Source organism: Carassius carassius, chromosome 18 (assembly GCF_963082965.1).
Source record: "Carassius carassius chromosome 18, fCarCar2.1, whole genome shotgun sequence".
Taxonomy (NCBI): domain Eukaryota; kingdom Metazoa; phylum Chordata; class Actinopteri; order Cypriniformes; family Cyprinidae; genus Carassius; species Carassius carassius.
Window position 1 is genome coordinate 28969907 of NC_081772.1, and position 27286 is coordinate 28997192.

At 44.0% G+C, this 27286-nt stretch overlaps 1 long non-coding RNA gene and 2 other non-coding genes across 3 annotated transcripts; 2 read left to right on the plus strand and 1 right to left on the minus strand.

Moving 5' to 3' along the window:
* Positions 1 to 696: 696 nt before the first annotated feature.
* LOC132091965 (uncharacterized) lies at positions 697 to 1934 on the minus strand. The gene is made up of 3 exons (XR_009422179.1): positions 1856 to 1934; positions 1164 to 1291; positions 697 to 1043 (listed from the first exon to the last, which is right to left on the minus strand). It is a non-coding gene; the product is annotated as an uncharacterized LOC132091965 (long non-coding RNA).
* Positions 1935 to 23066: 21132 nt separating this feature from the next.
* Positions 23067 to 23148, plus strand: trnas-uga (transfer RNA serine (anticodon UGA)). The gene has a single exon. It is a non-coding gene; the product is annotated as a tRNA-Ser (tRNA).
* A 1875-nt stretch (positions 23149 to 25023) lies between these two features.
* trnak-uuu (transfer RNA lysine (anticodon UUU)) lies at positions 25024 to 25096 on the plus strand. Its single transcript has one exon. It is a non-coding gene; the product is annotated as a tRNA-Lys (tRNA).
* The last annotated feature ends 2190 nt before the right edge of the window (positions 25097 to 27286 follow it).

Genomic DNA, 27286 nt, shown 5'->3' on the forward strand with positions numbered 1-27286 from the left:
ATGAAACATGGAAAAATTATAAAGAAATGATTTAATAATAAAAATAATAGATTATTAATTTGATTTTTGAAGTAAACAGAAATAAATATAATGGATGAACCTGCAACAACATGCCATTATCTATTCCCCACTGTTAAGCTGTAATCAAGGACAATGTATACACATTGTGATACTTCACTATTACACAAGGACAAATTCATTCATATATATATATGTATATATATATATAACTAATTAGCAAAAATCTGTGTAAAAATGTCCTCCTCACCCCCGTATCTTGCTCCGCAGGTGCTAGACATCAGTAATGTGCATGCTATTGGTTTGAATACAGTACAAGATCCACATTGATCATTCCTGCTACATTCTCAGTTATCCCTCAAGTGTTTGTAACAATAAAGCCCATGGCACCATCTTGTAAAATAATTAAACTTGTAACTCCCTTTCTTTCACAAAACAATTGGCATTTGTTACTAAATTTAAACAATAATAACTTTCTGGTGTATTAATGTCCCAGATGTCATTAATCTGATCAAATATTTTTATGTCTTAAGTAAAAAATAATCCCGATAATTAATAATATGTAGTTTTTCCAAGTCTAAAATAAACACATATGAGCCTACCTAGTAAAATGATGTGTTTACCAAGAATCTTCAGAACACAATATTCACCATATTCATTTTATTGGAGCATAGACTATAAAGTTGATAAAGTAGCATCAAGACAAATGAGATTCAAGGAAAATAATTATCATCAAAATACATTAACCTCATATATTAATCAGTTCACACAGATGAGTGATGAAATGTCCTTAAAAGTCACACAATCCCATCCAGTCAACTGTGATACAGATCATGTGATACATATAAGACATGTGATACTGTTTCAGAAAATAATGATTCCTTATCATCACATCTAAACTGGTTTCATCTCCCCATTGTGATCTTCTTCTCTCGTGTCTGGAAACAGTTTGTGGTTGATATCCAGCACTGATGTGGTGTAGCTTTTTCTCAGCCAGAGGATCTCTCAGTCCTAAGATCCCAGACCTGGTCAAAGTGAAACAAACAATCCAGATGAAGTTGTTTAATGGACAGAGAGCTCAGCTTATGTTCTGCATGATTTTAGCAGGGTGAGCAACTATGACCCTTGTAGTACTGTACACTTACCATTCTTCAAGCTGTTTTAAGACCTTTTGAGAAGCTTTTTCTCTGAAGACAATTTACCACATCCTCTTCTTTCACTCCTTTCAAGAGCATCACTTGCTCAAAACCCCTCATTTGGCTGATGAGACCATCTGTACAAAGTAAAATTGTTAAAATACTGGAATAAATAATTTAATTATGCAAGAATTAAGAAAAAATTACAGAGGCAAAGGTCTTGCTCATGAGACTCCATTAGCATTTGTAGTTCTCAAAGACTCTAGAATAGATCTAATGTTGCAGTAAATGTGTTTTCTTCCTCTAGAATCTTTCTCCAAAGTTCCTGACTTCTCTCACAAATGTGTTTTAGTCTGTGCAGTGTAAGGCCTGGCATCAAACCAATCAACTATCAATTTACAATTTATAACACAACATTTACAAAACAATGAAATAATGTCAATTGGTGTATATATCAATTAAACCACTTTTATGTCACTTGTATGCTTTTAAGAAAAACAGGTGGTGTTTTTTAAAACTTAAGATTAAAAATGTTCCAGTCACACTTTGCTAACATGCTATAATTATAATAGCTGTATCAAATAAAATAAAATAAATATAAAAACATTGGGAAGAATAATCACGGCTGACATGACCAGCCCTGTGAGAGATCATCATAAAGTCCTGTAACACATAACACAGCATTGCTTCAACACACATACCAGAGGACTTCTGTTCGTTTGAGCACAAGATGGCCATCTTCATTCCTCATCCTGAGCAAATAATTTCCTTGGTCTTCCTTATCTTCTGAAAAACAAGATAAGCTCTACTTACTCATTAAACATATAATTAAGTTAATTTAAAGTAAGATTCAGACCAGAGCATTTGATGAGTAAATGTTGATTCAAAAATATTCAAAAATGGTGGGAAGTCTTGGCCTAATGGTTAGAGAGTCGGACTCCCAATTGAAAGGTCGTGAGTTCGAGTCCTGGGCTGGCAGGAATTGTGGGTGGGGGGAGTGCATGTACAGTTCTCTCTCCACTCTCAATACCACGACTTAGGTGCCCTTGAGCAAGGCATTGAACCCCCAACTGCTCCCTGGGTGCTGCAGCATAAATGGCTGCCCACTGCTCCGGGTGTGTGTTCACTGCTCTGTGTGTGTGTGTTCACTGCTCTGTGTGTGTGCACTTTGGATGGGTTAAATGCAGAGCACAAATTCTGAGTATGGGTCACCATACTTGGCTGAATGTCACGTCACTTTCTAAACAAATGTACCTGGGAAGATCTGATCATGGCAAGATTCGCTGAGACACAGTAATCGCTCTTTTAGTTTTTACGAAGGTGTGTGAGGGTCGGCTCACCAAAAACTTCTGAAAAAGAAGAACAGCATTATCTGCAAACAATCCTGTAAGACAGAAAGAAAGTAAATATTATTTCATTACATGCAACTTATACAATACTATATACTTTAACTAATACATTACTTATACATAATTTTTTAGACCATGAAAGCATCCTCTGCAAAGATGCTGTAAAATTAAATGTTAAATGCATCCATTATTAAAAGCAAGTCATTAATAGCAAGCTATATTCATATGAGTTGGTTTAAAAATTAATACATGCTAACAGGACTGTTATCAGTAGTGTAATTGATCTGGTTCTGACAAATTAATCAGAGATTTAATATATATCACGTGAGTAGTGCTTATACTATACTATGTGTCAAGATGATTTACGATTTTGACCTTTGACCTTTTGACAGGTTGAACTTCCGGTAACCTTATGATGGATGGGCTGAACTTCCGGAATGAGTTCATGGGTTAACCTATGACCCTTCCCACGCATCGATCATGTGGTTTTGACAGAAGGTTTTACTCTATTTACCTAGGTAGTTCTAAATCATGGTTTTTGACGGGTAGTTTTACGGTATAGAAAACACTCCACATGCATCGATCATGTGGTTTTGACAGAAGCTATTTGCCGGTTGTTTGAACTTTGTCCCAGTTAGCTTGTTTGAACTTTGTCCCAGTTATACGGGTTTTGCGTGTGTGTGTGTGTGTCTCCCACTCATTACATTCATGAGCAGTATATAAATGGGATTGGTGTGTTCTACATGCACTACCGGAAAGGGAAACATGAGCTACATGAGCATGGATGGTTTATCCTCCCCTCAATCAGCAGATGCGGGGCCGAGCAACAGGATAGCGGATAGTCTGACTATGGCGCCGAGAAAACCTTTCGGACACATCCGTTTGACAAGTTTTCTCCATGAAATTTCGGAATGGACTAAAGGTGAATTTATGATGCGTAGTAACCGCGTATTCGGATACAAATTTCTCAAACCAACTCGAGTTGTTACGCTCTACACCACCGACGGCCTCGGGGAGTTTCAGGTTGGGGAAGACGAGTGTCTGGTATTTCCTGAAAAAGACTGGTCTCTATTTTACAAACATGTCTGGAAGGATCTGAATGATTGCGGCGAGGAGCCTTTGTACGTGGCGGAGTGGGACAGGGTGACCCCGAATGTCCGGTACCGTGTGGTGGGTGACCATACTCAAAAGAGGCCGAATGATTCTGTTTACATATTCTGCTGTAAAGACAAGACAAAGCTCAACAATGCACGGTTTGGGCGCATCCTGCCTAACGAGCATCACGATCTGTATGAAATGCAATTTTTGTTCAAGTGGTGCGATCTGGATCTACTGAATAGGGTTTTTTCAATTATCAACAAAATGTTCAAATGGTGTGACATGCATGACGGATACAACAAAATTAAAGTGCAACTGTTCCACCCTGAGAGATGTGCGTGGAGCAGCACATACACAGCGCTGTCCCCGCCCATTCACTACACCCATCCTAAAGCTTCGCGGTCGGACCTCACCAAGCGTCGTGTATAAATCAAGGCTGAAGCGCTCCAACGCCCCCACCCATTTTTTCGCAGCGATCATAAAATACAGCGACCCAACCCTTCCAAGCATCATTTATAAACCATGGCTGAAGACCACGTATGCAGCTGCGGTATCTCTTTTGGCAGCATTCTCGACCCTCCCGACGACGACGCAACCCTACATACTCCGACTGATGCCTGCGGTCCATCGGGCCTCCACAATGACTGGGTCTCGGCTAAAACGGTAAGACGGCGCATAGAGTTGCAATCGTGCTTTGAAAACGATTGGGCTCCCGGCAACATCGTCACCCCAGAACCCTCGGACCTCCAAAACGACTCTGGTCCAGCTATCAAACGTAGCTTAGACTCGGATCCGATGTTTGGGAATGCCTGCCCCCACGGAGGGGATAAAAGTTTAGGGGTTCAATTGCACAACTCATCTACATTCAACCGGACCCTTCCTCATTCTAATCCTGGCTTCGACGCCACAGACGGATGTTTCAGCGACGTCGGATTCAAAATCGTAAAAGCCGCGACCGTGGTTTTGCTGCAACATCTCATCAACGACAAGCAGAAGGATGAGTGCGAGGGCTGTGCGATTAACCTTCCTAGCCAGCTGCAACATTCCTGTCTGTTTGACCCTCCCAACTACTATTTCGACACACACTTTGACAAACTTTCAGGCAAGCTGTTTAAACCCTCTTTTCATTCCATCATCACTACCCTCCTGGAGCGGTGCGGGTAAAAATCTCAACCCCATCGTATTCAAGGAACAGTCGGGACTATTCTGAGTGAATTAAAAGACGAACCATTCATCGTCGCCAAGGTGGAAGAAATCAGGGCGAGACTTCTGGACAAACTCTGCAAGGAAATAGTAGGCGACTTCGTTGATCTCAGGGAAAATCTCCCCAACGCGAATGGCCAGTGACCAAACCACCTCCAACATGGGTGCAGCCTGTAGCCTAAAGTGCTGTATGGAATTATTGTTTAAAGAGCATTACAGAGAGCAGATGACCGATCTCATGAGCAAGATTATTATGGACGCATCCCACCCCGATACTCCGTGTCACGATACCGTGCGCGAGGCAAATCTCAAGAAAAATATGGTGTATATAAGAGGACTGGTTAGCTCATGGGACTATATGATGGACAAATGTGTTGACGGTAACGATCCACCCATTGTAATTATAAAACAGGTTCTAGATATGCTGTGTGAATCACAATCCCCGCTCGGGATCATCAATCTGCTGTGTACTTGTACGTATGTGGCGGATGTCTGTACCGAGCTAATGAAGAAATCAAAAGAATATGACTCCGATGATCAGGACAACGTTGTCAAAATCATCGAAGTGATTAAAAATGTAGTCAAAATTGTCGTAATGTACGTTGATTACATCCTAGACAAAAACATGATGGCCTGCCGCGATTTTCTTTTCTGGTTAGATTACCACTGACGGTATTATAAATCCATTTTGTATCCTGTAACATCCCTGTTATAACCATTTTACTTTTTAGTCTGTGTATGTAACATCATTATATCCATTTTGCATGTTGAATCATATTAATCCCATTTTTTTACTTAGAGTGTGTATTTTTACATGTTGTATTAATACCATTTTACTTAGTCTCTGTATGTATGTTTTGTATTTTATCAATTTTTTCTTAAAGTATGTATGTTTTCTATCCTCTAATAAATCCGTTTTACTATCTTATTTCTATCTTATTATTATATCCATGTTTACTATCTTTTATTATATCCATTTTACTCGTATTATATCCTGTAACGTTTTTTAATAAAAGATTGATTCAAACCGCTTGTACGCGTCATTCTTTTCCAACGGCTGCGACGGCATCATGTCGGAGCTCATGAAAGAGGCTTATTATACGCCCTCCAACCTCTTTAGGTGGTAAAAAACGATTAAAAGACGCCGTCTTGAAAGACAGCGGGGTCCGTCTAAGCAATAAACAGGTTTCAGAATGGCTGGCTGGTGAGGATGCTTACACATTACACAAACCAGCACCTATAAAATACAAACGAAACAGAGTGGCCGTGTACGGGGTCGATACTCAGTTCCAGGCCGATCCCGTCGACATGATCGCCTACGCTAAGGATAATGATGGTCATAAATATCTGCTGACGTGCATAGACGTATTTAGCAAGTACGCCTGGGTTCGCGTGTTGAAGAATAAGAGCGGTCTCGAGGTCACTAGAGCGTTCGAGTCTATCCTCGAAGAGGGCCGCGTGCCGCAGATATTGCAGACGGATCAGGGAAAGGAATTTTTTAACAAACAATTTCAAGATGTGATGAAAAAGCATGACATTAATCATTTCGCTACCGCTACCGATTTGAAAGCCAGCGTCATGGAACGATTTAACAGAACCTTAAAAAGTCGTATGTGGAGATTTTTAACGGCTACAAATTCCCGTCGATACATAGATGTTTTACAAGACATCATGCAGGGGTACAACACCAGTTATCATCGAAGTATCAGAATGAGACCCGTGGACGTCAGCAAAGTAAACGAGGATCAAGTGTTTCAAAACTTGTACGGCGATTTAAAGAAGACCGAGAGACCCGTATTTAATTTCAAAGTCGGCGACGTCATCAGGATTTCTAAAGTGAGAGGTCCGTTCGTCAAAGGTTATGAGCAGAACTACACGGAGGAATTTTTCACCGTATCCTCACATATTCCGCGTCAACCCCCTGTCTACAGACTCACCGATTACGACGGCGATGTCATCGAGGGTTTTTTTACGAAAAAGAGCTGCAAAAAATAATTGTGATTGTGAGTAAAAACAAATCTTTTAAGGTGGAAAAGATTTTAGGCCAGAAAAATACAAGGGAAATCTACGCTCGTTTTAGTGAAATGGCTAGGGTGGCCTTCAAAATTTAATAGGTACATAGATAAAAAAACTCTGCTGGACTTAAAACACCCCAACGTTTAACGGATGAGATCATCCGTTCTACGTCACGTTACTGTGCAATGCGTCGTCGTCGGTTTATCCTGAAAATCGCATATCCTCCTATACGACCAGGTTAGCAAAAGCTATAGATTTGAATGGACAATGGGAAGTCGGACTCGCCGAAATCGAATATCCTAGAAGTTGGTACAACTTTAATGACGAAGACGCTCATTTCATCCTACATACAGCCCGGAACCCCCGGATAGCAAGACCTCCAAAGACTCGTATATCGGTTTTTCTGTAATTACGAAATTACACATAAGCGGCGGGTACTACGCAAACATTCGTACAATCCTGCGTGCTATAAATCAACTTACCGCACCAGCGGCTGTATTGAGTCACGACGAATTAAAAAACAAGGTGATTCTGACCACGAAACCCATTATTTCGATGAGTTTTCGAGGGAGACTAGTCACTATTATAGGAATGGCGCTAAAACCTTTAGGAGGTTTAAACTATCATAAAAAACAGATTTTACAGTAAACGCTGTCATGTAAGCCCCTCATCAATGCGATATAAACGGGGGGTTCTACACGATGTACGCCTACATGGACATTATCCAATATCCAACGGTCGGTGATTCTTACGTCCCTCTTTTGAGATGCGTACATATATCGGGTAAAAGTAACGACTCGGTCATTGCTAGATACGACACCCCGCATTACGCATCGATCAGCAAGGATCACATCACCGACATCGAGTACCGAGTACCATTTTCTTACGGGAAAGTCATCGTAAAACTACACTTTAAACCAAAAAATGGTTTATTATAGACCCGGAGAGACCGCCGACTATGTCAGCTACTACCGAAATCAGGCCGGCGTGGATTTGCCGGGCTATGCCGGGGGAGGGGTTATGTATGGAGCGGGCTTAGGGGGTCTTTTCAGAGGCCTGTTCAGGATGGCTATACCTCTGTTAAAAAGAGGTTTTAGCATCGCGAAACCCCATCTAAAATCGGCCGCTAAAAATATAGTATCCGATGTCGTCTCCAACGTATTGACGTGGCCTCATAATGATAAAGCTCAAGACAGATCCGGTCTGATGGTCATGGCCCGTAAGAGGATGTCTAAACCACCGGATGTGAGGAGGCGTGGTCAGTGGGGAAAGAAGAAAACAACGCTTGGACCAAAGGAACTCTCAGTCGTACACAGAAAGCATAAGGCAGCTCTTAGACGAAAGACATCGATCAAGAGAGTCGCAAAAACCATCTTCTAACATGGCGTTATTGCACCGCATGTCGGGGGAGTGCATCAAGTCCGAGTTGAAAAACGGCTATTTAGAAGTAGCCCCATTATCGGTCATATCGGACTCTTGACCGTTGGAATTTTTTATCGCCGGCAACGGCGACGATTATTTGGATCTTAATAACACGATGCTCTATCTACGGGTGAAAATCACGGGGCCTGACGCAGCGGTTATCGCTCACCCGGCTAAGGTGGGGCCGATAAATTACCTGGCAGCTACCATGTTTTCACAGGTCGACGTAACCCTCGGCGACCGCCTGATATCTCAGAGCTCCGGAACTCATCTGTATCGCTGCATCATCGAAAGTCTGCTCAACTACGGTAAAAATACGCTGGAAACTATTTTCACCGCCGGGCTGTTTCACAAAGACACAGCCGGTCACATGGATGTAAATGACCCCGCGGGGCGTAACGAGGGGTTTACGAAGAGATTGCTCTACACCAGCCGAAGCAGTGAGGTGGAACTGCTCGCCCCCATACACAGCGATATATATTATATATAAGAGAAACTTTTAATTAATGGATTGGATTTAATATTACGGTTCATACAGGCAAAGTATGAATTCTGTCTGATGAGGTCCGACGACGTGGCTTACAAATTACATATAGCGGCGGCATCCCTATTTGTCAAAAAAGTTTCTGTATCACCCCCGGTGAGACTGGCTCACGCCCAGACGCTGCTCTCGACCACGGCCAAGTACCCCATCGATAGGGTCTGTCTAAAATCATTCACCATACCCACCGGCTCTCGCGTTTCCAATCAAGAAAATCTGTTTTTAGGAACGCTGCCAAAGTCTATCGTTATCGGCATGGTCGATAACGAAGCATTCACCGGTTCCTACGAGAAAAATCCATTCGTGTTCAAACATTACAATCTGGAATTCCTAGTGTAGCGCCCCCTAGTGCTAACCAATACCAGAACAGGGCAACTGACATCTATCTAGGTCCGAGGTGTGGTCTGCCTTGAGTGACTCACAAAAGAGTTAGTATTGAGTTGAACAGTTGACAGGTTTATTGCATCTGGAAACACAACAATGATCGCAGTACTATAATGTACCAAGAATGAAGGTAAAATAAAACAAAAACAGAGCTTTCAGTAATAAAAGAAAAAGAAAATGTCCGTGTGAGCTGACACTTCAGCTCAATGCTCCTTTAAGTTGAGGAGTATGAAATTGAGTTCAGAGTTCAGTTCCTGGTCCTTTTGTGTGTGTGTATAAAGTTCAGTACTACTACCCGGGTAGAGTTAATAGCGTAAGTGTATTCTTATCTGTATCCTGTCTGAACGAAACTAGTCCGACTTCCTCGGTGGCTGGTCCCACGGCTGGCCACACCGTTCTCACGACCATCCACCGTCACTCTGGGCTGGGCTCGCCATCTTTGATTCGTCTATTTCTTTCGTAGTGATCAAAATAACAAAAAAAAAACAACCTACACAAGCAGTGTAAAGTAGTAAGTTATTCTGTTCTATTCCTCCATTTCCAACATGAGATCTCATTAACTTATTTCTGTCATTTAGTGCATTTTACAGTGTATGACCAATGGCTAAAGACATACCTTGCTTACTGTGAAATGAATTACCACATGTAATGGCAACTGGGATTTTAGCACTAAATACATGAACTTCTATACAACACAATTTGCACTTAACATTGACAAATTAATTATTTATCATCACATTTATATGTAACATCCTTTTTCCTTAGCTGCTTTTTAGGGTAACACACATTTTAATATTAACGCTTTTCAACATGAATTGAATTAAATTATCAGTGCTAACACATTTAACATTGTAATAAACCAAATCAAACACTGTAGTTGGCTACAAATCATTAGTGTGCCATTAGTATTTAACTCCATTAACTAAATGTTTTAATACCAACAAAAATGAATGTATTGCACTTTAGTTTCAACCACTTCAACCAAGCTATAAATCCTCCTTAATACAATGCAAACTATTAACTTGGCACTTAGCCATCAATGATTAATGGTTAGCGATTAGCTAACGATCTTTTGAGAGCATAAATACAATGATACAATATGCACCAAAGTACACTGAAACATTAGACAACATGTCTTATAACCCCGATTGGTTTTTATGTTTAGTATCTGGACTTTACAGGGATTTTTTTCTGCTCACTGAGGTTAGCAACAGGCTAGCAAAATAAATGTTTAAACTCACCGGAGTTTCAAACAGCAACAACCCGACTGAGGCTGCTCCTCTCGTGTTCACAGTTGATGCTCTACTAATAAAGGAGCTTATCAGTGTATATACGTGTATATAATCAAAGTTTCACACTATTATGTTGCGTTACATACCAGCAATTGTTCACAGCTTACACGCGTTTTCAGGAAGAGATCTACCAAAACATGAAAACTACGCGTAGCACTCTCTACCAATCCTGATACACTCTGTTTATGACTCTCTAATGAATTGCACCCTCTGGTGGGCAAAACATAGAACTACACCTCTAAACAACATATATGGGTTTAGTAGCCCTATGTTTCATATGGGTTATACCCTCCCCCCTTGACTCTGCATGGGTCCCTTCATGCTTGGATATGGGGTCCTTTTGGAAACTATCATTACCCCCAACGATGTCAAGTGCTTGGTTAAAGCTCTCTAAAAGACTCTGTGCAAGGGCTATTAAGGGTTTCCCCAATTGAATGTACTGGAACCGGTCTGGTGGCCGCCGTGACCTCTCAGATTTGCGTGTAGGGTCATCTGTTTCTCCATCCTCAATAGTTTCACTTTTCTCTGTGTTTTCAGTTGTCTCAGAGGTTTGTGTTTGAGGCAACTCGTTTTGTTGAACTTCAACAACAGCTTCTCCATTTTCAGGGTCCTCTAGACTAACAGGCGAAACATCACTGTCATACTCAATAACCGCTGGAATTACATTCGTCACGCCCGGTGAAGTTACATCGTTTCCGGTAGCAGTTTGCTCATCCCTAATCTCTGGCTCATTTCCTTCAATCATCTCAGGAGGTGTCCCATCAGGTTCTGCAGGTGACTCAGGAGGACTGCCTTCAATAGGCTCATCCTGAGGCTGGGAGTTTGAGAAGGTCATTGGCATGACTGGTAAATTGTTACCCCCTGTGGCTGGAGTTAAAGTGGTTTGCTGCCTCTTGGGAACTTCATACACTTGAAAGAACCTATCCTCAGGAATGACAGACCGCTGGGTAGGACAAAAGGGTGAATCATCCTCAGACTCCGAGTGCTCTTCAAGTGGCTGAGTTTGACTATGCCTAGTTCTTGGCCGATGGGCCTTTGGTTCGGGCCGTTCCGTTTCCTCTGTTTCGATTAAATCACCACAAGGGAGTAGGAGATCCCTATGTAAGGTGCGACTGGGACCATCTCCATTCAGTGGGTGTACTGTGTACACAGGTAAGTCGCCCATCTTTTTCAGAACTTTGTACATAGTGGGCTCCCACTTATCTGCAAGCTTATGTTTGTTTCTCAACCGCAAGTTCCTTACTAATACTTGGTCACCTTCCTCTAGCGTTGATTCTCTTACTGCTTTGTCAAAGCGACGTTTGTTTCTCTCAGCAACCTTTTGTGAATTCCTGATGGCGATCTGATAACTCTCCTCAAGGCGTGCTTTCAGGTTTCTCACATACTGGGAGTGAGATTTAGGAGCACCATCTTTTACAGGTAAGCTAAAGGCAATATCCACTGGTAACCTTGGCTGGCGCCCAAACAGCAACTCATACGGACTGAAGCCAGTAACCTCGTTCTTGGTGCAATTATAGGCATGAGTTAGGGGTTTTACATAATCACGCCAGTGATTTTTATCCTTTTCTCTCAAGGTTCCTAACATGCCTAGCAGTATTCGGTTGAATCGTTCGACCGGGTTTCCCCTCGGATGATAGGGACTTGTGCGTACTTTGGTAATGCTGGCTAGGGTGCAGAGCTCTTTGATGAGTCGAGACTCGAAATCCCTGCCCTGATCACTAAGCAGACGCTCTGGAAACCCGTAGTGCACCAAATACTGCTCCCAAAGACATTTTGCAACTGTGGTAGCCTTCTGGTCTTTGGTTGGTATGGCAACAGCGTACTTGGTAAAGTGATCTGTTATAACCAAGATGTCTTTGGTGTTGCGACTGTCCGGCTCCAAAGATAAAAAGTCCATGCATACCAATTCCATGGGACGAGTTGTCTGGATATTCACAAGAGGTGCTGATTTTTCAGGTGGTGTTTTTCTCCTTACACAACGTCCACATGACTTGATCTTTTTCTCCACATCAGTGGCCATCTTAGGCCAATAAAATCTTGATCGGACCAAGTCGAGAGTTCTTTCCAGACCCATATGTCCCATATCGTCGTGGAGGCATGTAAGAATAGCGGACCTTAGGGGCTCTGGAACCACAAACTGGTAAGTTATGTCGTCTTCTGATCGGCGGGTTCTGTAAAGAAGACCATTTCTCATCTCCAAGCGTTTCCATTCCTTAAGCATTAACTTAAGTTCCATAGAATCGGGACTGAGATTGGGGTTTGCTTCATCTCCAACCTCCAACAGGTTGACAACATGACCAGTGACTGGGTCAGACCTCTGATGTTGCTGGAGTTCTGCCTCACTGTACGTAGGTATGGTAGAACAACCTACCGCTTCCTCATCTGCGTAGATGTCAGGCACTGCGTCTGTGTGAAGGGCAAGGGACTCTACCAAGGGGATAGAAGGTAGGTTGTTGTCAGCCTCACTTAAAAGATGGCGGTGCCACAAGACATTGACTGTGTCAGCTGGAATGTCTGCTTGGGCAGGAGATGAAGCCAGATGGTGAGAAGCAAATTGTTTAATTCGCTCTCTCTCCTCGAGAGAAACATGGTCATCGGCCAGAGTGTCACATGGCCGCCTGGAAAGGCCGTCTGCGTCTTGGTTGCTTTTCCCAGCCCGATACTTTATGTTAAAGTCAAAGGTGGAAAGTGAGGCTAGCCAGCGATAACTGGCAGCATCAAGTTTAGCTGACTTTAGCACATATGTTAACGGATTGTTGTCTGTTACAACCGTGAATGTGTTTCCATAGAGGTAGTCTTGGAACTTTTCCACAATGGACCACTTCAAAGCTAGAAATTCCAGCTTGTGGGCTTGATACCATTTTTCACTTGGCGAAAGCCCTCTGCTAGCATAGGCGATTACTCTCATTTCACCATCCTGTTCTTGGTACAGGGCAGCTCCAAGACCAGAAGTGCTTGCGTCTGTATGAAGAACGTATGGTAGTTTTGGATTAGCGAATCCAAGTACTGGTGAGGAGGTGAGTTTGTCTATAATCGCCACAAAAGCTTCTTGGCAAGCAGGTGTCCACCGGTCGGCAAAGGGTTCTTTGGGGTTGAAGAACCTCCCAGGGCATGGTGTTACTTTTCTACCCTTCCTGCAAGGTGGGTAACCCCCGGTGAGGTCATTCAAGGGTTTGACTATTTTGGAAAAGTCCTTTATGAACCGGCGATAATACCCTGCGAAGCCTAGGAAGGACTTGAGCTCGCTGAGGGTTTGTGGTCTTGGCCAAGTGCGGAGTGCACTGACTTTTTCGGGATCAGTCTCCACCCCTTTTCTGGAAACAATGTGCCCTAGATAGCGCACTGAGCCTTGGAAGAACCGACACTTTGCTGGAGAAAGTTTCAAGCCATTTTCTCTCAATTGCTGAAGGACATGTAAAAGTCTGGTTTCATGTTCTTCTAATGTACTTGAAAACACAATGATGTCATCCAAGAATACAAGTACTTCCTTCAGATGGAGACTGCCCATACACCGCTCCATTAATCGTTGGAAAGTACTAGGAGCGTTGGTGATGCCTTGGGGCATACGGTTGAACTCGTAAAAACCCAAAGGGCACACAAAAGCAGTCTTAGGCTTGTCACGTTCCTCCATCTCAATCTGATAATAACCAGACTTGAGATCCATTACTGAAAACCACTTGGATCCAGCAAGGGCTGAGAATGCTTCCTCAAGGTTAGGGAGAGCATATGCGTCTCGTATCATCAACGCATTTAGCTTGCGATAGTCAATGCAAAGGCGGACTTCTCCATTTTTTTTTCGGACCACCACGATTGGCGATGAGTAAGGGGACTCTGATTCTTGAATCACTCCTGCATCCAGGAGTGTTTTCAGATGTTTCCATACTGCCTCATAATCGTTTGGGTGAATTGGTCTGGACTTTTGTTTGAAGGGTGTTTCGTCTTTCAGGTTTATGTGGTGCTTCACTTTGGATGCGTGTCCAAAATCGAGGTCGTGTTGGGCGAAAACATCAGCATAAGCGTGTAGACTCTGGGTTATCCTATCCTTCCACTCTTTTGGGAGAGGGGAATCACCAAAGTGAAATGTTAGTTTTTCCTTGGTAGGTTCACTGACTGACTGAGAAGCGGCAGTGCAATATTCCACAGGATCAACATTTTTGTTTAAAGCAGGTAAGCTGTCATAGATCTCCTCAGGAGTGAAAAGCTCTGCAAGGACACAGTTGGAGGGGAGTGTCACGTCATGCTCAGTTTCATTCCTAATCCACACAGGTAATTTGTGGGGGTTCTGCTTAGGCAAGGTGACAAGACAGCACTCCACAAAGATCCCACCCGGCAGGATAGATAATGTTGGCTGTTCAACTACTGCACATTCTTCAAAGGAACTAGCCTTGACATTGCCCTCAAGAAGGACTCTTCCTTGAGCAGGTATCACTGGCTGCACTTTGTTGTTAAGGGTCACTAAACCCATTCTCCCTGAAGAGCTCACTTCTCTCCTGAGCTTAAGTGTGCGAAGGAGTTGTTTATAGCCATAGACAGAAGAAAGGTTGTTTGGGTTTTTTCCGTGACAATGTTCATCATACAAGACATCAAGTGCATTTGTCCCAACCAGTACAGCTAAGTCATAGTTAATGCGTAAGTCTGGAACTACTAGCGCTAAAGTAGAAACTTCAGGCTCAGATTCAACAAAGCTCTTTGGAAACTTGAGGATGAGAGGTACGTAGCCCAAGTACGGAACATTTTGGCCACTAGCACCCTCAACATCCAGACCGTCAATGGGCTGAATGGGGTGTTCTGACAGATTGCTGTTGTAGAAGGAAGCAGATACACTGGTCACTTGAGACCCAGTGTCAAGGAGGCAATTACAGTTAACCCCTGACACAATAACATCAGCTGTACATTTCTGTCCTACAAGTCCTTTAGGTAGCTTAATTTGGCGCTCCACTTTGTGAGGGTTGTTGCAGGCTTTAGTCAAGGGTTTTGCTTTGGGACATTCATACTTTATTTCAGTTCCTGATAGTCCCTCCTCAGAAACTGAGTTCAGTTTAAATCATGCCTGTTTTGTTCTTCCCAGGCTTGTTGTTTTTGTCTCAACTCTTTACGTTTTATCTCAACTAGCTCAGGATTTGGTTTGTTACTGCAGGAGGATGCAATGTGGCCCTCCTCGCCACACTTGAAGCAGTATCCTGGGCGAGGCTTTCTTGTGAGCTTTGACTCACCTGAGGATGAGGATTTTTCCTCAGTTGAGGCCTTGGTTTTAGACCTCTGGCTTGGCTTAGCAGAAGCTGGTCTTGAGCTGCTGCTTAAAGATGCTTTCAAAGAAGCTATTTGGGCCTGTAGCTTTGCAAGTTGCTTTTCCAGCTTAGGTGCATGGATGGGGGATGTCCTATCTGCAGCAGTTTCTATGTCTATGTCATCAGTGACATGGTCTCCTACTGAGAGAGAATTTGACTGGGCTTTGGATTTAGGAACCCCTAAGTGCTGTCTCATGCGGCTGGACTTAGCAGCTTGCCGGTCCTCCTCAGTACGTAGCAAAAGAAGTAACTCAGAAAACGGGGGTGAGTTGTTTTTCTTCTGTTCAAGCTGGAGACTTGTGATTAGGCTGTTATTCCAGCAACCTCTACAGAATTGCTTGAGCAGTTGACGCTCTGACTCGCTGGCTGCAATGCCACCTCTTTTGACTACTTGACTCAAGGCTGTCTGCAGACGTTGCAGATACCCAGAAGGCTTTTCACCAGAGTTCTGATTGGTGTTCAGGAATTTTGCAAAGAGTTCATCCCCGTCGTCAACAGTACCATAGGCGGAGTCGAGAAGGCAAAGGTAGTCATGGGGAGTAGAATTAGGCCCAAGGTGCTTAATCACATTAGCAGCAGGCGGGAGAAGGCTCTCCACTATCTTCCTGACAGTGTGTTTGTCAGGCACGGTGGCATCTGTGAGATGGAACTCAACATTGTTGTGCCATGTGTCATAGTCAGACTCTAAATAGGGACAAGGGACCTTTCCTGAGAACGGTCTGAGTTTGGTATGACCATGATACCGAGAAGACATGTCGCTATTCTTAATGACATGTTCGACCACTACCTTCTGCACTTCCGGAGTGATGAGCTGCTCTGAAGGTAAGTAGAGGGTTCGGTTCCCCTGTGAGGGTGATGGTGATGCCCCTGCACCGGCAGCAAATGGAAATGAGACATGTGCAAGGGGGTGGATCAGATCACCATCTTTTTTCATAGGAGGTTGGTCAACATTGGCAGGGGGTTCAGTTTGGTCTGGGCTACTAGCAGGCTGGGGTTCCTGGCTAACATTTGGCAAATTTAATTCAGTTGTGTCATGTCTCTGGGTAGACTCCTGAATTCTAACCAGCTCATCTATCAAAACCTTCTCAAAGTCTGCTCCACTTAGCTTAGCAATATACCTCAGCTCAGTTAAGTAAGACTGGGTTAAGCTTGAACTTTTGTCAGCAGCATACAGCTCAGAGAGAAGCCAAATATGGTGGACAACATTTGGATTACTACTGGGTCTTTTACACGGCAAGGTTTCCCGAAGGAACTGAACGGCTTCGCCTGACTTGAATTCCACAATGGCTGTGTCTTTAAACTGGGGCTCAGAGCTAGTCACCTGAATTATCCTTCCAATTGAACCAAACTGCCCTAAATACTCCATAACTTCATTGTCTGCCTCATCACCAGTAACACCTCCTACTAAGACAGAATCAGGTACTTTTACGTTTTGGGACTGAATTACATCCATATTTACCCTTGGACAGCAAGATAAATTCAGGCAAATTACCAGTGTGGAATGCAATAGAAGTGCCAAACTGTTCAACTTTCACTTAATAAGGACTCAAAACCACTCCTGGCTGGCTCGCCAAGTTTTGTGTAGCGCCCCCTAGTGCTTACCAATACCAGAACAGGGCAACTGACATCTATCTAGGTCCGAGGTGTGGTCTGCCTTGAGTGACTCACAAAAGAGTTAGTATTGAGTTGAACAGTTGACAGGTTTTATTGCATCTGGAAACACAACAATGATCACAGTACTATAATGTACCAAGAATGAAGGTAAAATAAAACAAAAACAGAGCTTTCAGTAATAAAAGAAAAAGAAAATGTCCGTGTGAGCTGACACTTCAGCTCAATGCTCCTTTAAGTTGAGGAGTATGAAATTGAGTTCAGAGTTCAGTTCCTGGTCCTTTTGTGTGTGTGTATAAAGTTCAGTACTACTACCCGGGTAGAGTTAATAGCGTAAGTGTATTCTTATCTGTATCCTGTCTGAACGAAACTAGTCCGACGTCCTCGGTGGCTGGTCCCACGGCTGGCCACACCGTTCTCACGACCATCCACCGTCACTCTGGGCTGGGCTCGCCATCTTTGATTCGTCTATTTCTTTCGTAGTGATCAAAATAACACAAAAAAAACAACCTACACAAGCAGTGTAAAGTAGTAAGTTATTCTGTTCTATTCCTCCATTTCCAACATGAGATCTCATTAACTTATTTCTGTCATTTAGTGCATTTTACAGTGTATGACCAATGGCTAAAGACATACCTTGCTTACTGTGAAATGAATTACCACATGTAATGGCAACTGGGATTTTAGCACTAAATACATGAACTTCTATACAACACAATTTGCACTTAACATTGACAAATTAATTATTTATCATCACATTTATATGTAACATCCTTTTTCCTTAGCTGCTTTTTAGGGTAACACACATTTTAATATTAACGCTTTACAACATGAATTGAATTAAATTATCAGTGCTAACACATTTAACATTGTAATAAACCAAATCAAACACTGTAGTTGGCTACAAATCATTAGTGTGCCATTAGTATTTAACTCCATTAACTAAATGTTTTAATACCAACAAAAATGAATGTATTGCACTTTAGTTTCAACCACTTCAACCAAGCTATAAATCCTCCTTAATACAATGCAAACTATTAACTTGGCACTTAGCCATCAATGATTAATGGTTAGCGATTAGCTAACGATCTTTTGAGAGCATAAATACAATGATACAATATGCACCAAAGTACACTGAAACATTAGACAACATGTCTTATAACCCCGATTGGTTTTTATGTTTAGTATCTGGACTTTACAGGGATTTTTTTCTGCTCACTGAGGTTAGCAACAGGCTAGCAAAATAAATGTTTAAACTCACCGGAGTTTCAAACAGCAACAACCCGACTGAGGCTGCTCCTCTCGTGTTCACAGTTGATGCTCTACTAATAAAGGAGCTTATCAGTGTATATACGTGTATATAATCAAAGTTTCACACTATTATGTTGCGTTACATACCAGCAATTGTTCACAGCTTACACGCGTTTTCAGGAAGAGATCTACCAAAACATGAAAACTACGCGTAGCACTCTCTACCAATCCTGATACACTCTGTTTATGACTCTCTAATGAATTGCACCCTCTGGTGGGCAAAACATAGAACTACACCTCTAAACAACATATATGGGTTTAGTAGCCCTATGTTTCATATGGGTTACACTAGCAGTCTACGTGGACGGTCAACAATTTCCCGCCAAGCCTCTACAACCTAATTTCGATGCTGGTTTGGCGGTGCGTGAATATTATCAGCTGGCGATGACGACCGGGAGACACCTTAAAGATCGACCGCTCTGTATCGGCAGGAATGATTTCCTGAATGGATAGATGCTCTACGCATTTAACCTGACGCCGGAGGAGGACTGCGGTCAGCACATTTCCCTCATCAAGTCCGGGAACATCAGAGTCGAAGCTCGTTTCAGACAAGCGCTGCCGAATACCATTAATTTAATAATTTATGCCATATTCCACAGCCTCATTGAAGTGTCTAACCGCAGACAGGTACTGATCGATCACTACTGAGAGATGAACACGCTACAACTCACAGCTATCGTGGATAAAATAGCATGTGGGACTCATCTTCTCGGAGTTCTACCGAGCGATCAACTACACAAAAAAACGTTGAGGATCTTACCGTCGTTCTGCGTCGTTAATACCCACCGGGCTCGATTGCCGGGCGAACATTGGTTAGCCGTTTATTTAGCCCGAGAGGGGACCGCTTGTTTTTTCGACAGCTTCGGCAATCCGCCCGACAGCCGCCGCTTTCCAATCAGCATCAATAACTTTCTAGACGTCAACGACGTCGACGTATTATATTCCGACAGACGCGTCCAGGATTATTCATCGGATACCTGCGGACAGCACTGTGTGTTTTTTCTATATCATTTAGCCCGAGGTCGCGACTATAACCACGTGACCGCATGTTTATAATGATAAAATGTTATCGTGCGTTCATTGTGTGCAGACATGTTTGACGTATAAATAAAAAAGCTTAAACCATTATATTTCTTATCGGCTTTTATTTATTTCATCATAAGATACAAATTAATGCTCACACAAAATCTAAGGAGTTGCTACATTTCCATCCATTGCCGTAGGTCGATAGTCTGCGATTTAAACGGCGAGTCTTCAGGAGGGCTTTGCAGTATTGCTTTAGCTTTCTGTGAGGGTAATTGTGCCTTCTATGGTCCTTTGCCCTTCGCTCTCTGTGCCATAACTGCTTCTAGCTTTCATCCTCATGACACCTGCGTCTCTTCTGGCCAGCTTGTTGTAAAACTGCTGCTTTATAAAAGGTGAGAAGTCAGTGCTCCACTGACTTCTCCAGACTATTAATCTGAGGGTCCAGGGTTCAAGTCCCTGTTTGGGCGAAGATCAGTCTTCTTTTTGTTGGCCTCAGCTTGCTATCACTATGGTCCATCTCTTCTGCTGACTCTGTACTAGAGCGATGTTCCTTCCTGCTCCCGGGGATCAGTGCATCTCCCTTGTTCGGCACACCTGATTCTGATGGTCAGCCCTTTAGGAAAGAGTGCTCACAGAGTGAGTAGAATAAGACAGACTTCCCAATTGTGCAGTGCTGTCGGTCCCCAGGGCCAGTACTGAAAAACCCCGTTACATAGGATGAGACATGGCAGCCTGATTTCTCCTCAGTGGGACCGCTGTTTTACCCGCTTGCACTTCTGGGCAGCTTGTTGTAAAACTGCTGCTTTAAAAAAGGTGAGAAGCCAGTGCTCCAAAAGAGCCCGGATAGCTCAGTCGGAAGAGGATCAGACTTTTAATCTGAGGGTCCAGGGTTCAAGTCCCTGTTTGGGCAAAGGTCTGCCTGCTTTTGGCAGAGTCACCTTGATATCACTACGGTCCATCTCTTCTTCTGAATCTGTACTGGAGCGGTGTTCCTTCCTGCTCCAGGGTATCAGTGCACCTCCCTTGTTCGGCACACCTGATTCTGATGGTCAGCTCGTTAGGAAAGCGCGCTCACAGAGTGAGTAGAATAAGACAGACCTCCGAAATGTGCAGTGCTGTCGGTCCCCAGGCCCAGCACTGAAAAACCCCATTACATAGGATGAGACATGGCAGCCTGATTTCTCCTCAGTGGGACTGCTGTTTTACCCGCTTCCAGGGCTAGCTTACAATCTCGGCTTGCTAGGTTGCAAGTAGGTCAGGCAGCAGTGTTACACACAACATAGGAGAAGGTGGTCTGCTTAATTCAAGTCCCTGTTTGGGCGAAGGTCAGTCTACTTTTTGGAGGCCTCAGCTTGCTATCACTACGGGTCCATCTCTTCTGCTGACTCTGTATTAGAGCGATGTTCCTTCCTTCTCCCATGGATCAGTGCATCTCCCTTGTTCGGCACACATGATTCTGATGGTCAGCCCTTTAGGAAAGAGTGCTCACGGAGTGAGTAGAATAAGACAGACCTCCCATTTGTGCAGTGCTGTCGGTCCCCAGGGCCAGTACTGAAAAACCCCATTACATAGGATGAGACATGGCAGCCTGATTTCTCCTCAGTGGGACCGCTGTTTTACCCGCTTGCAGGGCTAGCTTGCAATCTCCGCTTGCTGACTGAGCTGGGTTGGTTGCAAGTAGGTCAGGCAGCAGTGTTGGACACAAACTGAGCCGAAATTCTGCTCCTGTAGTCGTGGTCGAGTGGTTAAGGCGATTGACTAGAAATCCATTGGGGTCTCCCCGCGCAGGTTCAAATCCTGCCGACTATGCTGTTTGCTGAAGGCCTTGAGCAGAGGTGGGTAGAGTACCCAAAAACTGTACTCAAGTAAAAGTAAAAGTACTTCTGGAAATATTTACTCAAGTAAAAGTAAAAGTACTAGTCTTGAATAGTTACTTGAGTAAGAGTAAAAGAGTATCGGATAAAAAATCTACTCAAGTAGTTAGTTACTAGTTACTTTGGGTCATATATACTGAGCCTATTTTTATTTAGATATATAGATAAAATGTATGTAATGTATGTGTGCGTGTATAAATGTATATATTTCATCAGCCTTTACTCCAATTTATGTAATTTATTATAAAACCCTGTCTGTTTACTTAAGTAACAGATATAGGTGTCATACCATAACATATTTTTAATATGACTGACTTTATATTAAATGTGAATTTAACATTGAAAGTTAATGTGATATAAATATTGCTACTAATCTTTCATTGTTCAGAAAGAGAGCAAATAACATTTACATTATTAAAGATAATTTTCACAGACAGTCTAGATTTCAATCACTCTCAGAAACTCCCATTAAAATCACTGAAACTGTTAACACTGTGAAATCAATATCTTAATTATAGATTCGTACACACACATCTGCACTTTGTTGTTTCTGACGAGAGAATTCGCCAGAAAGAGGTATTTAGTCAGTGAGCGAGTGAAGGAAGCACCGGCATTTTATCGATGACTCATCGGAACACCTCTGATTGGCCAATGATTGGCCAATGCTTTAATAAGCTCAAAATTCAGTACAGTTCCAGCCACGTTTTCAACGCTCATTCTGTTTTTAAACGTTACAACTCCGAGTGAACCACTTCAGACGCTCAGCGCGTGCGGCAGGGAACTGAACGAATCATTCAAACTGATTCATGAACCAATTCACTCGTTTGCCAATTGGTTTGATCAAGCCTTTGAACAGAATTGACTCAAAAGAATGAATCATTCGCGAATGGGCATCGCTCATTGCCCAGAGAAAAGTAGACGGCGCGTTTGGAATAAACTGAAGCACCTAACATTTATTGCATTAAGATGAAGTAACGAGAGGAGCGTCGCCCAAAGTAACGAAGTAAAAGTACAGATTTTTCCCCAAAAATTTACTCAAGTAAGAGTATAAACTACCCATCTTTAAATATACTCCGAAAAGTATTCGTTACCCCAAAAAATTACTCAAGTAAATGTAACGAAGTAAATGTAACTCGTTACTACCCACCTCTGGCCATGAGGCAAAGCGTCCATGCATTTTTCACGGTCCTCGCACTTATTTGCGAAATGTCCAGTCCCTCTTCGATGGACAAACACGCCGCTGCTGCTTCTTTTATCCGGGCTCCTGGGGTTGTCTTGGGGTAGCCAGTGGCACGCCGTGATCGTATGGTGGTTAGTACTCTGCGTTGTGGCCGCAGCAACCCCGGTTCGAATCTGAGTCACGGCAACCCTTTGCCTTTGAGTATACGGGAAGGTTGAGAGTTTTTTACCACCTCATCTTTCTGCGTGATTTTGTTTCTGAAGCTTGGCCTGTGCAGGGCCCCACCAGACAAGGGGGCTTGCTTTCTAACTTTAGGAGTAGTCGTGGCCGAGAGGTTAAGGCGATGGACTTGAAATCAATTGGGGTCTCCCCGTGCAGGTTCGACCCCTGCCGACTACGGGAGGGTTTTGCAGTATTGCTTTAGCTTTCTGTGACGGTAATTGTGCGTTTTATGGTCCTTCGCTCTCTGTGCCATAACTGCTTCTAGCTTTCATCCTCGTGACACCTGCGTCTCTTCTGGGCAGCTTGTCGTAAAATTGCTGCTTTATAAAACATGAGAAGCCAGTGCTCCACAAGAGCCCGGAGAGCTCAGTCGGTAGAGCATCAGACTTTTAACCCTCTTGGCGCCACGGTCGAGTTTACTCGACAAGATGCGGCACTGAATAAAACGGCCGATTTTGTCAAATAGGGTGTCAAATTTCATGCAACCTCCCCTGCACCAGATAGCAGACATGTAATACTTCATCTCTGACTCAAAAAAACGTCATGCTCTTATACAAAATATTCGAGCTAGAGCGTATTGAATCAGTGCGAACAAAAGCGGAGCTAGTGTGAGACTGAGCCATTTTATCTGACCAATATTGTCAACGTCATTATTGTATTGGCATTAGATTATTATTATAATCATTATTATTATTATCTAATGGCATCAATAAAGCTTCAATAAAGCCGCAATGAGGTGTTGGGACTTCTATTCGCGGACACTGATTCTGAAGGGGAAATATCTGCATTCAGAAGATGCCGGTGATACTGAAAGTGAAAGTAGCCCTTCACCAAGCACAAACGGTGAATCCTTTGCCTAATGTAAATGGTCCTTTGCCAAATGTCAGAGGTGTGAACAATGTTTGCCGGGGTCAGAGTGTTCATCGCGAAATTAGCAGGCATGTTATTGTTGCGGGGACGAGGCGGGAGATTTTTACCGCGCTAGACATGTATATTTGTCTTCTGACCGCGCCTCTCCACAATCGCGGCGACAGTATTGTAGTGGAGACTTTGTCTAATGCCACTGGGTATGTTAGACGAGGTCGAATTATTCATAGGACAGTTAGGAGGCAAGGTGGGGAGTCGCAATGACACTGACAGTAGTCCGAGCTGTGCACACTTGGCGCGTGCGCGAGGCAGATCTGGCCGCGCAGCTCATTGCAGAAGCAGAGGCGATGTGACACGGGGCATAGCTTTTGAACTAAACAGTCTTGTCTACTTGTGTTTGTGTGTCATATGAAAAATATATATGTGCCCCATACATGGAATCAGAGTGCCTGCTGTATGTAGTAAATTGAAAATCCCAACTGCTACATGCATTCGGTTTGTTTCTACCATTTATTAGTAATGGTTTACACAGTTTGTTTACTACTTACTATTTACCTGAGCATTCAGTATTGTGCAATATAGCACACAGAAGGCGAGGGACATTTTTGGGGGGAAAGAAGTGCTGCATTTTATTATTTAAACATGTGACTTTTCATGAAAATTCTATAATTCAAGATGACCACCCCATATGACGTCATAATATGCTAATTAGATGGGAAAATAAAATCCCTACATAAACATTGGGTCATCCTTAATATTTGTATAATTGACAGAAAGTCTCTATCTTTTATAAATTTTAAGATATAGCCTTCTGAAATTAAGATGTCAAAATCGAACGTTTTAGGAAAAAACCTCTGGCGCCTAAAGGGTTAATCTGAGGGTCCAGGGTTCAAGTCCCTGTTCGGGCGAAGGTCTGTCTGCTTTTGGCGGAGTCACCTGAGCAGAAATTGGGGTTTTTCAGTACTGGCCCTGGGGACCCCGCACAGGTTCGAACCCTGCCTACTACGGGAGGGCGTTGCAGTATTGCTTTAGCTTTCTGTGATGATAATTGTGCCTTCTATGGTCCTTCGCTCTCTGTGCCATAACTGCTTCTAGCTTTCATCCTCGTGACACCTGCATCTCTTCTGGGCAGCTTGTTGTAAAACTGCTGCTTTATAAAAGGTGAGAAGCCAGTGCTCCACAAGAGCCCGGATAGCTCAGTCGGTAGAGCATCAGACTTTTAATCTGAGGGTCCAGGGTTAAAGTCCCTGTTCGGGCAAAGGTCTGTCTGCTTTTGGCGGAGTCACCTTGCTATAACTACGGTCCATCATATGTTCCTTCCTGCTCCAGGGTATCAGTGCACTTCCCTTGTTCGGCACACCTGATTCTGATGGTCAGCCCTTTAGGAAAGAGTGCTTAAAGAGTGAGTAGAATAAGACAGACTTCCCAATTGTGCAGTGCTGTCAGTCCCCAGGGCCAGTAATGAAAAACCCCATTACATAGGATGAGACATGGCAGCCTGATTTCTCCTCAGTGGGATCGCTGTTTTACCCGCTTGCAGGGCTAGCTTGCAATCTCCGCTTGCTGACTGAGCTGGGTTGGTTGAAAGTAGGTCAGGCAGCAGTGTTGGACACAAACTGAGCAGAAATTGGTTGGCTTGTTCGGCACACCTGATTCTTATGGTCAGCCCTTTAGGAAAGAGTGTCCATAAAGTCCATTTTTTTTGGAGCGTCCATTCAGGTATAAGTTTGAGGGCTCGTGTACGTGGGTTAAGGGGACCTGCGCGCTGACCCCAAAAATTTTTTGCCGGACGCGGTGTCGATGTCTGCCGGACTGCGCTGGCCCACGGGAGACCCCTGACCGGCGCGGGAGGATCTGGACCCCCAAGGGGCCTCGCGGAAGCTTACCCAAATTTGAGGCCCCTAAATGCCATACAGCACTTCTCCACAGGGTGGCACACGGAGCAGTACACCTCAGGTTTAAAACAGTGGCATTAACCCGAATGGGGGGTGGACGATTTTTTTGCCCACGAAACCAATATTTGTCCATTTGACCTTTAAAGTTACAGAATGACCATGGAACCGGTGCGGATCCCCGTCGGACCCCCAACCCGGGTCCCACGAACCCATTATTTGTCCATTTGACCATTATATTCACACAATGACTGCGGATCATCTGCGGACCCCTTGCGGACCCCCACCCTGGGTCCCACGAACCCAGTATTTGTCCATTTGACCATTATATTCACACAATGACTGCGGAACATCTGCGGACCACTTGCGGACCCCCACCCTGGGTCCCACGAACCCACTATATGTCCATTTGACCATTATATTCACACAATGACTGCGGATCATCTGCGGACCACTTGCGGACCCCCACCCTGGGTCCCACGAACCCACTATTTGTCCATTTGACCATTATGTTCACACAATGACTGAGGATCATCTGCGGACCACTTGCGGACCCCCACCCTGGGTCCCACTGACCCACTATTTGTCCATTTGACCATTATGTTCACACAATGACTGCGGATCATCTGCAGACCACTTGCGGACCCCACCCCCGGGTCCCACGTACCCAATATTTGTCCATTTGACCATTAGCGTTAGAAAAGGGCCTCGATTGGACATTTTTTTCTGAGACATCCCTGGGGCCCAAAACTTAGAACGGTGGCTCCTGGGGCCTCCCCCAGTAAGCTTATGAAGGCCCGGGGCCCAAGAGCCCTTGCAATCAGTGTCCACGAACCCGCTATGCTGAACACATTCAAATAAATGGCAGGTGGTTTTTTTTTTAGAAAAGTCCCAGGGGCCCGAAATTCAGAACGGTGGCTATTTGGGGCCCCTGGATCATGCAGTCAATAGCGCGGGGCCCTAGTGCGATGCACTTTTTTCCCTTTAGTCCTACGACTACGTGCTTCAGGGCCTTGGGTGAGGGGCCCCTGAGATGCCAGAATCTCAAATCTGGGAGCCCTACGACCTATCGTCTCCGAACTGTGGACGTCCCACCTCCCATCAAAACGCGTAACGCTTTTGTGGACGTGGGGTCCCTTCTGTGACCGTTTGACCCCTAAAGAAGGTGGTAGGGCCACCAGACTTCTGTGCCCGGTCGAGGGGATCCCCTCGAGACACATATCCAAAATTCGGCCCGATCGGACTCTTGGGAGTCGTGTCCACGACCCTCTAGGGATCCCCCGAATTTTAGCCGCGGGGTCCACCACATCGCGGAGATATTAGCAAAAAAATAGTACCATCCACCCCCCTCGCACCTACACATCCATGCCGGCCAGGGTGCACCCTCCCCGGCTAGAGATGGCAGCTTGAGGGGGGTGGAAGTCGGAAGAAAACTTTTTTTATGAGGCCTAAAGAAAACACTTGTACTGTACTCAGGGTAGAGGTCTTCACAGTGCACCCGAGACCCGTCGACCCCGGACCCGACCCGGGACCCGTACGGGTTCGGGTCTATATTT